We start from the raw sequence: 17761 nt of genomic DNA, 5'->3' as shown, positions 1-17761 counted from the left end.
GACCCTAATCTTCCTCAGCCTGTAAAACAGATGCATCGTGGGGTGATCCAAACTAGCAGAGATTATGACAACACACCTTTAGAAACAGTCTGCTAGAAAGCAGGTTAGGTGCGCTCCCACTGTTAGCCATCAATACATGCCATCTTCCATGCACACAGGTATTACACACAGACAACCAAATTTCATCCGCAAGATGGTGTTTCTAAGAAATCTCTGCTCCAGAGTCTATAGAACAATGATCTGAAGCATCCAGAAGGCAAAACCAGTCCCTCTTTCTTTAGTCTTCACAGAAAACTGGTATTAGCAATCTACGCAAGCTGCTAGCATCACAAGACCCAAAAAGCTTTTAGGTGTGATGGGAGTTTGATGTCCCCAGGCAGGGCAGAGCCATCCATGACATATATTCAGGGCAGATTTTAGAGTCAAGGGACTGGAATGTCTCATTTCTTCCAAGGAATGTTCATCTACCTAATTCTAACAAAGCATCATGTTATTTTTGCTTACAAAAAAAAAATAGTATTTTACCCCTAAAATGACTTAATTAGCTGCAAATTGCCATCTTACCCCTGTGCTTCATGAATTGCAGTGGAGGCACTGTGCCTCAGTTTACCGTGGATACCTGACTCTGTTGGGACAGCACGGGCACACTGTCTGATTTCTCCACGTGCGACTGATCACTCCCAGCCACTCCTGGGGCACACCATGGAAGTGCCACCTCCCCGGCACCTCCGCTCCGCAGAGCAGCCAGTGCTCTGCAACTGGCTTGCCCGAGCTCTGCCAAATCCCTCCACCCTCTGGCTCTTCCTAACCACAGTGCTTCAGGCTTTGTCTCTTTTCTCTTTAAAGAACAGAAACAAACAAACCAAACAAACAAAAAACAAACAAAACAAAACCCCACCCCGCACTCACGAGGATTTCTCTGGAAACCCAAATCCTGTCTATCACTTACATTTGTCACTCAGCCTGATGGATTCACCTGTGCCACCTCTGCAGGAACTGCAGCCACCTCTGCTGCTCCCAGCTCTTGCTTTCAGCTCTCTTTTCCCTCCAGCAACCTGGTGTTTTCTTGCTGCCTGTGTCCCCTGCACACCCGCCCGGACACCGCTCCGGCCAACTCGGGTCTCTCCAGAGCCAGCCCCGGCCACGCTTCCCTTGCTCGCTCCAGAGGGCTCCCTATGACCGGGCCGGGGGTCCTGGGGGTCTCTCAGGCCGCCTCAGGCCTCTTCCCCTTGGATCCCTCCCCCTTTTCCGGCGCTTCCCCACCCCTCCCCGCTCTCCCTTTGTCCCCTCGCGGACTGCCCTTTCCGCCCGGGGCGGCCCGGCTGCCCGAGTCTCCATGGGAGTGGCGGCGGCCGGGGCTCCGCACGGTGGGGAGGGCACGAAGGGAAGGGCAGGAAGAGCAGAAAGGCCGCCGCCGCCGTGTCGCACCCCGCAGGGACAACACAGCCCCTCCCGCAGCTGCCAGCCGGGGTCCCAGCACGCAGGCAGCCCCTCGAAGGCAGTTTCCTCGCAGGAATCTGTTTGTTGGGGTTTGGGGTGGGTTTGTTTTTTTTTTCCTCCACTGGAAGGGAAAAGTGACAAAGACAAAACGAGCAAAACGCAACGTGGAAAGCCCCTCGTTCTGGCGGGGCTGCAGCTGTGGCCAGAGACACGAGGGAGTTGCTGCTCGATGCTGACGTGGAAGCCACGGAGCTGCTCCACAGCTTCCCACAAACCAGTGACTAACGGGGTTTGCCATGCAGACGCGTAACAGGCAGGTGGAAGAAATGCTGGGGCATAACAAGAAGCAAAATGCATAAACAACACCCTCTGTTATGGCCTTGAGCTAGCTTTTGCTTTAATTTATGGTTCTTGTGTTATTTCTCTCTCTTTTTTTAAGAGGTGTCTAACACATAGGGAAAGTAAAGGGCAGCCTCTAAGGAGGTTTAGTCAGACAGCAGGACCAAGCTGCCTCTGCAGATCCAGTTCATGGCTGTCAGCTGCATCGCTGAGCTCTGCCTAAGCAGAAAGGACCAAGTGGCCATGTCTCATCTTCATAGCCCCTATCCCTCTTCAGCATTACAGCTCTCAAATCTGCCTGCAGATAGTTCCTCTGCCTCTACAGGTGGGAGGCTGGGAGTCCTGTTCTTCCTCCTAATTCCTCACAGAAAAGTTCCTTTAATTTAGAGGCCTACATGGAAATTAAATGTATATACGCATCTCTATCCAGGTAGAACAAGATAGTTACAGAAAAGGCTTCTATTTCCAATACAAGTGAGAAAGAAAAAAAATTAAATTAGCCAGAAAAGTGCAGCTACTTCTGCTTTGCATGATGCACGTATACCAGAGGATGATGAAGAAATGTTTTTATATTCCACCCAGCACAACAAAGATGGCATCAAAGATGCTGCTAAAGACAAGCAGCTTTTTGTCAGCACATCCAGATCAATCACATCCAAAAGATAATAAATAGCTGGCCAACGAAACATCAAGAGGATTCAAGTTTCACTAATTCCCGGAACACTGAAAAGCAAAGAGGAAAGCTTATATGAAGCCAGTATTTCTGGAGTCTTGATAGGATTCTTAGTCACAAGCCTGTCCCTATCACACCTCTCATGCAAATTAGCTGTATTATCTCTAACTAACTGGGAATCATTTTTATCAGATTGTAAGTTTGTTTCTGAAGGTGATTAAGTCCAGTTTTTTCCCTCTCTCTCACAGCCTGCTGATGTCAGCTGCATTTCATCCTTGCCTGTAAAAACCCTGTTCTCTGCCCCATTCCTTTAGCTCTCCACTCACATGCACACGCTCCTCACAGGGAGGCACAGATGTGGGAAGGGGATCTGAATTACACCCTGCAAGGCTGCATGCCTGTAACAAGTAAGGCTTTTGATGTGGAAATGCACAACATTTACATCAAGACACCAGAATGCATCAAAAATGGGTGAAAATTAAGCAAAGAGTAATTACAAATACAAGATTTTTGGTTTCACACTTTATTCTGTCAACACTTCACAGTGGTTAATTTTAATCTTTCAGGATTTAACTTTTCTATCAGTTATTCAAATGTAAAACCTGACTAACCCCTTATAAAGCTTGTGGAGGGCATGAAGGCTGGAGGGTGCTGGGTAGTGGAGAGGATGAACCTACAGGTGGGTCACTGTGTGTACTGGTAAACTCAAAACAGTTTGTTTCAATATGTGGAAATGCCAGGACTGGTGCACAGGGTCTCGCTGCTGCCAACAGCTGTTGAAAAAAGTCTGTAAATCCCAGCAAATATAGAGTGTCATTTGTCTAATTGTTTTTTAGGGACCTTCTGAGTCAGAAAGTACATTTTAGCATTTCTTTAGCTTTTTCTTTTCTCCCTTTAATGTTCCCAGTCACTCAGGGGAACTTCTGGCACTCGACGTAGCAAGGACTAGGTGATCTTTAAGATCCCTTCCAACCAAAACTGTTCTGTGACTCTATGACTTTCACAGTCCTGCCTAGCTGATCTAATACCTTGTCTTCTCCCTTCCATTCCCACTTCCTCCCATCTTAGATGCTAACCTCACTTCCTCTGGGCTCAGTCTCCCAATGGCTCATGTTACTTGCTACAGCCAGGTAGCTCCATCCTACCATGCTACTGTGAAGAGGCTCACAGGTGATTCCTACCAGCACTTTCACAGGAGTGTGGAAAGAAAGCATCTGTGGGATGGAAGCAGCTCTTTATCAACTGGGTCAACTCACCTGCAGCTGCAGCAGTGCCTCCCCACATCAGACTCGGCACCCTCCCAGTCAATAGTAGTTAAAAGCCTGGCGAGGAGCACCTGCTTTGGGGGGTGGGGGTGTGTGTTGGCTAGATGATTTCCAGACCAACGCAGGCTACTTAATGATGCTACTGGAGGTTAGACATCAGGATGGAAGATGCCTCTTAAGGGGGAGGGCAGGGGAGGAGCAGAGAGGACCAAAACCTAGGGCAAAGCTATGTGGCTCATCCCATCCTTTCCCTTGGAGAGGTGTCAACCTGCTGTTTCCCTGAGGAGCATCCACAGCTCAGCATCTTCCCAGGCCTGATGGCTCACTTTGAGTGCAGCTGTTGCAGTAACAGGGACAGCATGAAAAATTCCTTCTCCCTCCATATGAGCTGAATGCATCTTTTAAGTCCCAAATTGCACTGTGGCCAGGTCCCAGGTGAGCAATGTCTCCATTTCCAAGTACCATGAAAGCAAACTGTTAGGCAGCACTGTGGATGCAAGTATAGCAGCTGCCTTCAGTCATCCCTCTGCCAAAAGGATTCAGAGAGTAGCCAGCAGATTTCTGATGCAGAAAACAACAGGGAGACATGTTGTTAAGTGGTAGTGGCAACACACTGCAAACACTTCATGTGGGTTTAACCTGTGAGACTCATTGCTGCAGTACAGCAGTGGGCTCAGAGATCTTCAGGAGGCTGAAACAAGCCCTGAGCGTTTATCTGACTGGCAGAAATAGGCACAACCCTGCTGATAGTGAACAGGAATGGCTGGAGGAGAGGAGAAAGACCCCCTACTTGGAAGCTAAAAGTAGCAAATGAAATTACTCTTGGAAGACACCAGCTTCAGGAGAAAGGTGTTGTACTTACATGCTGAAGCTAAAGAGACTGGAAAGGGAGTGCTCACAGGTGTCCAAAATCTGTTGTGGCTGGTTTGCATCAGCTGCCTGCTGTTGCCCTGCCAGGACTCGTGGGTGGAAAAGAGACCGCAAGAATCTGCATGGGTGCTGGGTGTTCCCTCTACCAGTCCCCATTTTACTAGGGCTCTGTCCTTTCTGCTGCTAGTGGGAAATCTGTAGATGATGCTGTGTCAGAAGAGGTTGAACTGCTCTTTTACATCCCCTTTACCTTTCCTGGTATGCCAGAGCCATGTTGGAGGAAGAGTCTTTGGAGGTCCACAACCAACTGTTCAGGGCTGGACTTCCACCAGTACTAGATCATATTGTGGGATGCCCTGACCACAAAAAGCTTTATGGTGAGTCTTACTTAGTCACAATTCCCTCTCCAACATCCGTCCCCTGAGGCTGTGCTTTAGTTGCTTCGTTCTCACATATGCCCACTTGGTGCCACTGTTATTCCACGTTTCTCCTTGATAGCAAAGCAGGAGGTCTGAGAGCCTATAGTAGAGCAGGAAAAAAAAGTGTTCAGGGCAAGCCAAACAGAAGACAGCTTGGCAAAATAACATAGGGTTGTCACAAGATCCGTGGAGACAGTCACTGCAAAGTTTTCCTACAGCAAGACCGTTTCTTCATGCAATGGAGAGGTATAGGGGTGCTGGTCCTCCACTTAACCTACCTGGCCATGGGAGCTCATGCACTAAGACAACATCAGATCCAACTACTGCATCAGCTGTTTAGGGTATCCTCAGAATGCTTGGACACCCTGGGGAAAGGTAGCTGGGGGCTGAGCAAGAAATCGGCATTCTCTGATGTAACTCAGTCAGGGACTTGGTGCCCCTGGCTGAGCTGAAATAGGACTGGTGGGCACGGGAGCAGATGGTGTGGGGTGAGGCAGGTCAGGGTCATTAAGGCCTATTAGTGCATTTCAAGGTACTAGCATTGTGGTGGGATAAAAACCAAGTTCAGCTGTGACCTCCTGGACCTTTCATCTGACCTGAGCACTGTATGGGTGCCCACATAGTAGTGTGCTACCAACTTCTGTCTTCACATCTGCAGACCAAGGACCTCACTGGGCCATTTCTTCGATCCAAATAAAGGGATATGTCGCCAAACTTTGTTGGAGAGGTCCCATCTGATCTGTTCAAAATGATGTGTGTTAAAGAAAGGAGACTGAGCAAGGCTTTGGGCTCAGGAGCCAATACTTTGGAGAGGTTGTCCTGGTAGATTCAGGACCAAAAGTGTGAGGTATACCTCCTTAGCCAGGGGCAAGCTGGATCAGGCAGCTGAAGGCATGCAGAAATGGCTCAGCATAGGTGAAGGTGCTTCATGCCTGCATAGTCCAACATTGCAGTAAGGTAGGGTTTTTCACAGATGGACAGCACCTCTGAAACCCTTTTCAGGGCAGTTTACAGAAGTTCTTTAAGGGCACAGGGAGTAGGTGCAAACTGACCCACAGACAGTCCTGCAGGGGCAAGCAAAGTTTATCCATGAGAAACATTCATTTCCTAAGGTCTCAGAGGACATGCACCCATCTGATCCTTTGCTCTTCACTGTGCCTTGTATTCCCCAAGCCCAGCACGAACATCTGAGAAGAACGTGAGTGTGAGTTAGGATTTGCTGTATCGTGTAGCCTGATAGAGGCAAGGCTCTGTGCCTGAGATGCACCAGGGGTGAGACTGAGCGTGTATTGACAACAGGTGTGTACACAAACATGCACAAACAGCCAGCCACAGTAATCAACACAGGGAGAAAACACAGTACTCCACAAACACAAACAGCACCAATGTCCTCGTTGTTCCTCTCTCCAGCTGATCAGGATGGAAGTCTGTTAGTGGAAAATACATATACATATTAACATGTTGATCCCTTCAGTAACTTATGGTTTAAATAAGGCCTAAAATAAGCTTGCATGTAGAGTATGTCATCATAGTTCCCTTTATCAGACAAATTAGCACCATCTCATAACAGCAAGTGAAGGTGAACTTGCAATTGTATCATTGTCATAATTATATGTGTAATATTAGCAGATGCTTTTTGGCATCTTGCCTAGAGTTACTGTTGCAATTGAACAAATAGAAACACTATAATGGGATGAATAAACGTGAGCAATGTCTGTAGCAGCATGAAGCAGTTCACGTTTTTGTTGCTCAGGTCTCAGTGGCAGTCCCAGGTCCAGGCTTGACTGCAGAGCTGGAGCTGGCATGGGCCAGTGCAATCAGGCACCTACAAAGACAGATGGGAAGAAGTCCACATCCTCACAGGACATTGTCCTGATAAGCAGCTTTTAACAGTCTAGACCATTACTAGCCTGCCCCAGTTCAGTGGAAAGGGGAATGATCTCCCCATAGGCCTCCCAAACTGCAGCCTGGGGTTCATGCGATTCCTATTTTGCAGTGAGTGTAAGATGACATTATACTGCTTCTTCCTAAATATATGGCTTCAACTCATCTAAGATTTTCTAGATCCTTAACAACAGTTTTAGCATCTGCAACCAGAGATATGTAATGCCACTGCAAGGATTCCTTTTCTTTTTTATATCTGTGTCTGTGTATCTATATCTATATATCTCTGTATAAAACCATTCACACTGCTAGCTCTGCTTGGCTGTATAGCTTGTCATTGATACTTTAGCTTCCTAAACAGCAACCCGTATTTCATAGCTTATTAATGTCTACTGTTGCAAAATTCTCCTCCCATTTTGAAGAACACATGGATTTTGCTTCACTTGCAAGCTTGTTGTATGGTTTATGATTGCAGTTCTCCTGGACAACACTCATAAAATGTTGTGACAATTTGCATCATCTCTGCACAGCTTATAAATCTGGTTCTGATTGTTAGGATCTGTCTCTACCTCTGTGAGTTATAGAGATCCATGGAAGATCAGGATGGACAAGGCCTTGACTGCTCAGCCAGCAAGGGAGTCAGCCACACATGCTGAGTGTGCAATACATCTAACCCAACTAAGGGCTGCACCAATAAAAGACCTACAAGCTAGGTTAGGACAAAGCTAGTGCATTTATTAACAGTGATTTCTAAAGGCACTGCAAGCAATGGCACCTGCTGACCTCAAAGGTCTCTGCCAACCCGATTATATGGTTCTTGTCTGCAAACTCAAGGAGTTTGGGGAAAGATTGGGGGAAGGCATGCTCTGGATGTGATAATCAAGCTCTGGTGACAGCTCAATTTATCACTGGACAAGTTTCAGCATTCTGACTCAGGAGAACATTCCCCCTTGTCATTGCTTGCTTTTTACTCCCAATGAAAAATCTCCGATGAGATTTCCAGCGACGGCTCTTTCTGCATTCCTGGCGCGCACTCAGCTAGCCAAGCAAGACTGTAAATAATTGAGCACCCATCATTCCCTTTGCTGTCACCACCAGCAGCAGCTTAGTTCACTCTCAACAGCAAATATTTAGTGAGGTAATCAATCCAAAATATCTTAATTTGGGTAAGAAAATTAAATGCTTTTCCCAGGTCTTGTATCTGATTATCACTGGCATCCATTCTGCCTTTCTTATACAGCCTTTCTCAGAGTAGGTGCTGTATCAGGACATAATTATGGAGGATCATAGAAGCAGCTCAATTAGCTACAGCTAATGCTTCTTATTAGCATTTTGCTGGAGCATGTGGAGTTTTTCAGCTGAAACAGATGAACAAGCTCAAACATTCACATACGAAAGCTCAGACAAAAACAGAAACAAAGGAACAGGGAGAAGAATGTCAGGAAAACCACAGAACAGCACATGAGCAGCAGGGGCTGGGTGCAAACACGGGCAGCATTATTGCACAGCTCTCAGGGCATGGCTACAATGCCTGACCTTGGAAGCTTCAGCTATTGGACAGGAGCACATTGGGGTCACAGTGCACAGCTGGAGCCTGCTCTTGTAACCCACCCTGACTTCTGACTTCTAAGGATGAGTTTATTCTACAAACCAAAGCTTTCCAGCCTTACACGTCGCCAGCCTTCCTGTCTCCAAGATTCAATGAATTTTATGCAGTCTTCAAAATGAGGCAACTTCACAGCTTTTTACTTCAAGTTCCTCTCTAAGTCCTTTTCTTTCTTTTTTCCTTTTCTTTTTATTTTTCTTTTTTTTTTCTTATTTATCATTAGCAGAACAACCTAATAAAGTAGTGTATGAGAAATTGTAAATTTTGGAAACTTCTAAAATTTACTGGAGATCAACAGCCTGCTCATGGGAAGCAGCAGCACTGTCTGGGCTAGCCTTGATCAAACTCCAGTGGAAAACAGTTGTTCTGCACTGCAGCAGGAAAACAACCTCTGCGTTGAGACTGAAACATTTCTATCAACGTCTGCTATTGGTGGCTGATCACAAGGGCACCAGCTTTGGTGCTGATTAGAAGAACCAGTGGCATTTGAGACCAGCTTCAAAGTGCAGAAAGATAAGCCTGATGCCCAGCAGCATGGGGGGCGTGCAGCTCACCCAGTGTCTTTGTCATTCCCTTTGGCACATTCTGGTTTCATTGACCTGATTCTCTCTATGCCACATTTGTCATCATTTCTGGTGCATGCAGGTTTGCTGTCCTGAAGCAGTAGGGCTTGGCCATTTCAGAGAGGAAGCAATGCTCCACCTTTGTGGTGTGGGTAGAGATGTCACAAGCCTCACAGTCAGCTCACAGTCCTCTTCAGTGGAAATACCAGGGCATTTTCTAGGAAGCAGGTTCCTAGACTCCTCAGTCCTCATGGACAGCCCGTTATCACATCTTCCCTTGGTAGTGCATGACTGAGCATCTCTGCCAAGCCCTTAATGGTGGCATTAAGGCAAAATAGTGTCTTTTTGCCATGTGAAAAGGCTTTGCTCAATAAGTGAGGGAGCAGCTCATAGACAGAATGAGGTACTGAGTACCATCTGTGACCTGCATGGTGAAAGCCTGCCATGTCCTAGGAGATGGGGGCAAGAGGAGGCACCACAGGGTAAGGAGCTGAGGGGAAAAAAACCCAAAAACCAACAAACAGTCCCTTCTGGGGCGGTGACTGGTGCTGTACATCAGGAGCTCATGCTAATGCTGCCAGGATGCTGCATCTTCAGGCCAGGCAAGTCCTGAGCTCATTGCCATTAAGCATTTGCATTTTTTTCCCCACTGCAGCATAGGCTTAAGAGGTTTTTGTCATGTCCATCGTATCCTGAGGGCTTGCGTGTGCCTAAGATTTGGCAGTGGGTGTTGTGGGTGAGGGGGACTGGGGGTGGGGTTGCTGGTGTGAGTGGTGTCAGGTGTGCCTTTTTTCACTGTGGCACTAGAAGCCCCTCTGAAATCAGCTCCTGGATGCTCAGTCCAGCAGTTGCCTGTGTTTCCCCACTGTGCCTGTAGCTAAGGTGAGTCTCAAATACACCAGTGGGGACTCGCACAATAGGAGGGTGAGCAGCAGATGAGGAAGGGAGATGGATGCATACGTCTATCTCCAGCAACAGCCAGCTCTGAAATGAGTTCACACCAGGCTGTGCCTTGCAGTGCACAATCCTTGCCCAAAGCACATGCATACGACACAGGTTACTACCTTATTAAAAATAATAATCTACATCAATTAACTCTGCTAGTGCCTGTTCCCTGTACAACCACCAATCATCAGCCAAGACAATATGTAACAACTTGGCATCAGACTCTCAACATATCGCTGAGCTGAGCCAGGACAGAAATAGCCTTTTCTGCCACATCCCTTCGACTCTAATCCCCATGCACTTGATCCACATCAGTACCATGGAAGGTCTACGCAAGGCATGAACAGTACTGTAGGGACCGATGGGATCTAGGAGTCTGTGAGATATTACAAGTCAGTGTGGAACTGGTGATCTTCTACAAAATCACCAAAAGGAGCCAGGCAGTTAAACCTGACCCACATGCCAGAGACTCAAGCCTTGAGATAGTTGATTACTGCTCTATCTCCTAAGGCAGTAATAATCTCTTACAAGGCAAAGGGCTGGCTTGTCACTGGATGATGCAGAACCATGCTGCCTGGCAGGGGACTATAGAGCTTTGTCATAAATGATGGGCGTGGGGTTTTCTGATGGGAATTTGCTCTCAAAAGCCTGAACAAAAAAATCCGAACAGATCCACTGCTGTGCACATCACCCCAGAGAGGACCAGGAGCCTATTTAAAGAAGGAGTTTTTCAGTCATGAAGATCCAGAGACAGCATCAATCAGGTGGAAAACATACCAAGGGAGGTCTCAGGCAAAGGCCAGCTGAAAATCCTTTTTGTGCCTTGCACAGACTCCATCAGCTCTGGCAAACTGCCAGAAAGCAGAGACCGAGAACAGCCAGAGCTGAGCACAGCATGTCAAATCAGCAACAAGGGAATTGACAAATCCCATAATAATAGACAAATTAGCCAGTACTTTGAACAATTATGATGTAACAGAGGAGAACCAAATGGCTTCAGAGGACAACATCGTAACTCACAGTTAAAACAACATTGTGGCAGTAGGGTTATTGGGCTAGAGCAGTTATATCTTGGGATGATGTGGAGGCTTAGACACACATCCAGCTGTGTGTGGTAGATCTAGAAGGCTCTAGACTAAAGCAAGTACCATTTTCCCAGAGAATGGAGGTATTTTCTGACTGAGATGAAACTTGATGGATCTAAAAGGTATAATGGCAACGCCTAATTACTCCTTTAACTCATGGCAAGGTCACTGTAGCTGCTGGCTGCTCCCCCACTCTGGCCTCATGGGTTCCTCCTTGACCTCGTTGGGTGGCAAGCCCTTATCTCAGATGAAGCTGTAGCACGAGCAGCTCTAGGTCTGCCAACTGAGCTGGGATCCTGAGAGCTTGCAAGGAGTTCCTGTCTGCTTTGTCCTCCAGGAATATGAAGGTGCTCTGAACACATTCATCACTTCCAATGCATTAACTGTCTCTTAGTGGCAGATTTTTTTAGTCAGAATGGATTAAAAGTATAAAGTCTGACAGTAACATGGGCTGCAGCACCTCCTTCAGAGACTCCTAAACCATACTCAGCCATCAAAAATTAAATCGGAGCACTTCCCAAAAGACAGCAAACTCTTACCTCCAGATGATGAACTGAACACATAAGGTCATTTTCCACATAGCTCATTAGCTTCCCTGGTAAAGCCATGCAACTTTTTGCCAATCTTGCTTCAGCTTCCAGCTGTTAAAGTGAGATGGTGTCTCCGTTGCAGCCAGCACCCATCAAAAAGCACTTCTGGCCAGACAGAGTCTGATTCTGGCTTCACTGAAAGTATGAGATAGCAGCTTTTTTGCGTACGTGACTGGCACCTGAAACAGGGCTCTCCTCAAAGTTTGCCAAATAAAATTGTTGCACAGGGGCTGGAGATTCTGAAATGAGTGTGTTAAGATATGAGTTCTTACTTGTCTGTCTATATCACTGTCACAGGAAAACTGGAGATTAGTGCAACTTCACAAAAGGTTTCTTCCTAACAGGCTGTGTAACCCCTTTTATGTCTGTACAAGGCATCAGTCTGAAAGGGATGTAGCACAAGGAAAGCCTCCCAGGAGCATGAGGCATAGCCATCTCCAACATCACTCCTCTGTTGGTATAAAAATGCCTCTAATCCAGAGAAAATAATAAAGTGAAGGGAGCTCGCACCTCCCAGCCCTTTCAGTGCCCAGGACCAGAGGGGCTCCCCAAGGACCTGAAGAGTAGCTGGTGCTTAGTCTAGAAACACCTGGAGGGACAAAACTCATTTATCCTGGTCAGCACATGAACTTTTAACTATTAAAAGCTAACAGATGTAAGAACAGATTTCAAAGTGTCAAAAAAAGAGATACCTTATCAGGGAGCATTCACAAATGCAGTCATTTTTCAGAGATCTGAGATAAAACAGAAAAACAAAGGTTATTTTTTAGGCAAAGGGATCTCTTCTTTCCCCACCACCTCTCTTGGAAAAGACTCAAAGGCAGAGTTTGAAGGTTTTTTTGCATAGGGAAAAGATGTTTCTGACCTAAACTGCTGCCAGTATTGCAAAGCAATGAAATGACAGTAACTTACAGACACTTACTAAGAAGTTAGATCTTGTTTCTTCAAGCCTTTTCCAGTCTACTGGTTTTGGCTGGGATAGAGTTAATTTTCTTCACAGCAGCTGGTATGGGGCTATGTTCTGGATTTGTGACCAAAACATGTTGATAACACAGGGATGTTGTAGTTGCTGCTTGAATAGTCTATTTCTGTTTTGGAGCTGGAGTGAAAGGTAATGTCCCAACAGCAGATCACTGACAAGCTACATCCCAACTCACAAGCAATATGCTGGAGTTCCTGGCAACTTGACATATGAGAAATCATCTTTTCTGGCATCTTTGAAAGATTTCAGATGGATAAGTATCAGTCTGAACAATCCTGCTCCATCAGTGCAATCATTCTTCCCAGCCTCAACTTCACTCCCAGCTTCTCTACCTCCTCCTCACAAGCAGCACAGGGAGAGGGAGACGGAATGGAGGATTCATAACAGATTGTCTTTGCCACTCCTTCCTCCTCGAGCTCTTCCTCTGCTCCAGCATGTGGTCCCACACGCAGGAGACAGTCCTTCACAAACTTCTCCAACGTGGGTCCTTCCCACAGGCTGCAGTTCTTCACGAACTGCTCCACTGTGGGTCCCTTCCACAGGGTGCAGCCCTTCAGGAACAGCCTGCTCCAGCCTGGGTCCCCTGCATGGTCACAAGCCCTGCCAGCAACCCTGCTCCAGATCCTCTCCCCATGGGGCCACAGGTCCTACCAGGAGCTGCTCCAGCACAGACTGCCCACGGGTCACAGCCTCCTTCAGAAACATCCCCCTGCTCTGGCACAGGGTCCTCCATGGGCTACAGGTGGATATCTGCTCCACTGTGGACCTCCATGTGATGAGGGGGACAGCCTGTCTCACCATGGTCTTCGCCATGGGCTGCTGGGGAACCTCTGCTCCAGCACCTAGAGCACCTCCTCCCCCTCCTTCTTCACTGACCTTGGTGCCTGCAGATTTGGTTTGCTCACATATTCTCACTCCTCCCTTCCAGTGGTGTTGCACAGCAGCTTTTTTTCCCCCCGTCTTAAATACGTTATCACAGAGGCACTACCAGCAGCTTTGACCAGCAGTGCGTTTATCTTGCAGCCAGCTAGAATTGACTCTGTCCAACACAGGAGCAGCTTCTGGCATCTTCTCACAGAAGTTACCCCTGCAGCTCCCCCACTACAAAAACCTTGCCACATAAAGCCAATACATGGGCTTATTAATAAATCTGTAAAATTCTATGGCTTGTTTTACATTTGTGGCCAGACTGCATGATCTTGTATTTCATGCCTAATATCTCTGCAGGAACCCAGCTCACCTCCAGTGCTGGAGGGCGGTATCTTGGCTCTTACAACAGGGTCATTTTCCTGCATTCATCCACCTTTCCCTGGAGTTTCTCATCCTGCTGCCAGAGTCCAGATGTCAGAGGTGCAGCAGTGTCTGTTAGTGCCTAGAACTATCCACTCATTTTTCCTAAAGACCTTTTGGAGAGCATCAGCCTCCCAGCCATTCACCACCTAGCATTTAATACAAGTTGAATAGCCTCAGAATGTGTCATTGCAACGTCCCTTACTACTGGAATTGCCAAAGCAATGGGAAGTCCCTTGAACAGAGGCATGACGCAACAGGTCTGAACTGATAAGCAATGCTTTCTTCTTCTTTTGCAGCTGGAATAGATTGTCACCTAAGGAACACGATAGCAAAGCAGGACCGATAACAGTGCAAGCTGGTTGAGGAGCCAGGCAGGCAGCCCCTGAAGACTAGGATGGCATGTCCAGACATAAACATGTTTCAATTTCCCTTCTCAGACCGAGACATCCCAGATAAAGCCCTTATCTGGCCTTTTCTCAAATCAATATGATGCTTCAGTCTCATTCTCAGAGCACAGCAGGGGCAGACATCCAGGGAACAGCTTTATCACATCGTTCACTATAGGCAGAGGAAGCTGGATTTTTCCACCCCAAAATGAGTTTGGTAGGTTCAGTCACATCCCAGCTGCGTGTTGTCACTGCCAGGTTTTAGCTTTGTGATGTGCAATCGCTCCAGGTAGGCTGGAGATCCTGGGGATGCCTGCAAGGGGGATGCATCGAGGCAAAGGTAAAAATGCCCATGGTACTCTCCTGGCTGCTGTCAGGGCCGGTGAGTCCTCAAACATTACACGGCGATTTTTCCCTCTCCACCCGGAGACCCGAAAGCATATTTACAAACGGTCCGGCGCCTTTTCTGCTTGCCTTCGGAGGGCAGCAAAACGCTCCTTTGTGAGGGAAGGGAAAGCGAGTAGGAAGAAGAGCTTGAGGTCTCCATTTGGGAATCCTCTTACAAGAAGGGCTTATTGCAACCAAAATGTTTCAAGCAGAGCCCCAAACTGTGAATCTACTCCCACCAGATACTCCCAGAAGTTGGGCCTTTTAAAAGTTATGATGGAGATGACACTTGTGTTTTGGGTACTAGAGGGAGTGCACAGCTCCCAGCCTGGCAAATGCCAGTCCCTTCGCTACTTGAAGTGCAGCCTTGACACTAGTAATTTAAGGAGTGTCCGCTGTTCCTTGGCACAGAGACCCTGTCATTCTTAGTACTACAGCATTTCAACAGTTTTCAGCATATTTTTGACCATGCCATGCCATGCTGTGCAAGCCAGCTCTCAAATGATTTCCAGGCACAGGGGAGAGGACTGCTTTGAGGAGACTCTGGTTGGGGGCATCCTATTCTGAAGAGAGTTTAATGGCCTAGATACAAACCTCACCATTACAGTTTAGCCTCTGTACCTCAGAGTGGTCCCAGGCATGTTAAATTATCCAATACAGGTGTGCTAATTCCATTGTTTCACAGTGCCCATCCTCAGAAGCATTGCAATTCCCAGTCTGCACAGGGCCAATTTTAGAGCTTCAATGCCTCTTGCTGCCACCACCCCCACCCCCCCATAGGGATGCGGAAGCTCTGCTGAGCCCTCATCTCTGTCAAGTCCACTGGTGAGAGTAATCTATTCAAATTTAGACAACCCCATAGGAGATGTCTCCAACAAGCTCATTGGGTTTGGGTCCCTTTATAGCCAGTGGCAAGAAACAGGAATGACTCACACAGCAGTAGCCCCAGCACAAGCTGACTCACCTTCAGAAGATGCCCCTTGCTCTCCACTGCCCTGCGTTGCTCGGACACTGAACTCCGAGGTCTGGATGCTGAAATTCAAGCAGATGCATCCCCTTTCCTGGAGCAACATGTCCCAGCATTGCTGACTGCTCATTCACATCCTTTATGTGGAATCTTAGGAAGTCCTGCAGACACCCCATTGACCCTATAACCAGGGCTTAATTTGCCCTCTATGAATCACTCTAATGATCTTCCCCAATCACACCCCCCATATTTGTGCAGAAACCTTTTTCTCAAGGGAGGCTAAAAATTAAGGAGAAAATACAACGAGAAGGTTCAACTAAAAGTACTACAAAAGCTTTCTTAGTTAGTGCAGCTGAAAATAGAGTTGCTTGCACACACAGGCTGCTAGTGCTTTTAAAAAAAATCTTAACTGCCTTGAATGCATTTGTATTTATAGCTGAGAAAACACCGCTTCCCTTGCCGAAAGTCTGTGTAAACGCAACTGTTTGCTCAGCAATGTGTGATGGAGAAACACAAACCCACCAGGTGGCTGCAGCATTGCCAGCACATAGAGTTCATTCAACACTCTGCATTCCCCCTGGGATTTTTGCAAGTGGGCAAGATGCAGAGCTGAGCAGCAGCAAAGGCAGGCGGGTTGTATCCAACCCTACAGGGGACAGCGCTCAAAACAGAGAAAAGCCCAGAGGTGGATCTTCAAATCCAGGGAAGAGCCAGCCTGAGGCACACAGGTGGCTGGAAACTCATTCATGAGGCCAGATCTCTTCAGGTTTTAGGCTGAAGTCAAGCTGATGACTGCAGCTGATCTCTGGATACAGATTCGTATTATCCTGCCAGCACAAAGAGGCCAGATTTTCAGGTCTGCAGACAAAAATTGTGATTAGAGCTGAGAATGCTCATCCGAGTGCTCTGGTGTTTCTAGGTAAGTGCTAGCTCTTTCAGTGTTATTGCTGTTGTATTTTATCAGCTTGCTGCAATCTGTTTTTTTTATATTTGACTGATTATAATTAGCCCACTGGGTTTGCTGTTCTTTCAATTTTCTTATCTTTTTCCTGACAGTTTTGGAGACGGCTCCATTTTAAATATATACTGTGCTTTAAGAAAAGAAAATCTTCCCCAGCTCTCTTTGAAGCTCAGCCCTCTGGGGAGAGTGCCAGTAGACAGGCTTTCGGCTCAAAGTATATGTTTAATAAGGGACAATTAGGTGGCAGCAAACATTTAATTATCAAATGTACTGATGCTTCTTACACTGCCTGAAGTTAAGCAGGTGCCTTATACATAGGATCCTTCAAATATCAAATGTGAAAAATGTTTCTGAGCAAAACCAAATGAGCTGATGAATACATTTAGACTATAAATTAGGCAGAGGTTTTTAGCAAAAGTCTGGAACAGGCTTCACATTGCGTTAGCATCTGTAGGAGGACAGTTCCATAGGCTAACACAGGAGACTGCACACTCTGTCCTGTGGTAGAGAGGACCAGCTCCTGCCTGTACCGTGTTTGGGAAGTGCTCCAGTCAGATGCCACTAACCTTGAGATACCAGGGTCCTGCTCATACCAGTGGGGTTGCCCAAACCTGCTTCACTCTGGTTCACGGAGTGGACTAGACAAGGCTGAAGCCACTGGAGGGTCTTATCTTGTCCCAGTCACTGGTGCCACTCGCTGTCTCCCACTGGGCAGTGGAAAACACACCAATTTCTGAGACCCCTAAACTTGTATCAGCTGCAAAGAGCCACAGGCTCTCTTATTAGCCTTCACTGATGAAGGAACACACTGTTTGGCTTGATGTGTAAGGTGGGATCAAACGTGGTGGAGAAGCTCTGAGCAAATCCCCCACAATCCTTTCGAAGCCAGTGGGCAAGCAGGCTTCCTTGGCTGCTACTCATCTGCTGGACATCCCCCTGAACCATCTGACCCTCTCTGTTGATGGGAGAAATCTCAGCACCTGGATGGAAAGAAGCAAGCCTTCACCATCACGTGCCACAGATCCACCCTGTGTTTTTCAGAGACAAGGCTGACATTGCTCCCAGGGACAAGCTGAGAATGAAAACTGATGTATTCCAGGAAAAGA

This window comes from Falco peregrinus, chromosome 19 (genome assembly GCF_023634155.1).
Source record: "Falco peregrinus isolate bFalPer1 chromosome 19, bFalPer1.pri, whole genome shotgun sequence".
In the NCBI taxonomy this organism is placed as follows: domain Eukaryota; kingdom Metazoa; phylum Chordata; class Aves; order Falconiformes; family Falconidae; genus Falco; species Falco peregrinus.
Note: the sequence above shows the minus strand (reverse complement) of the source record.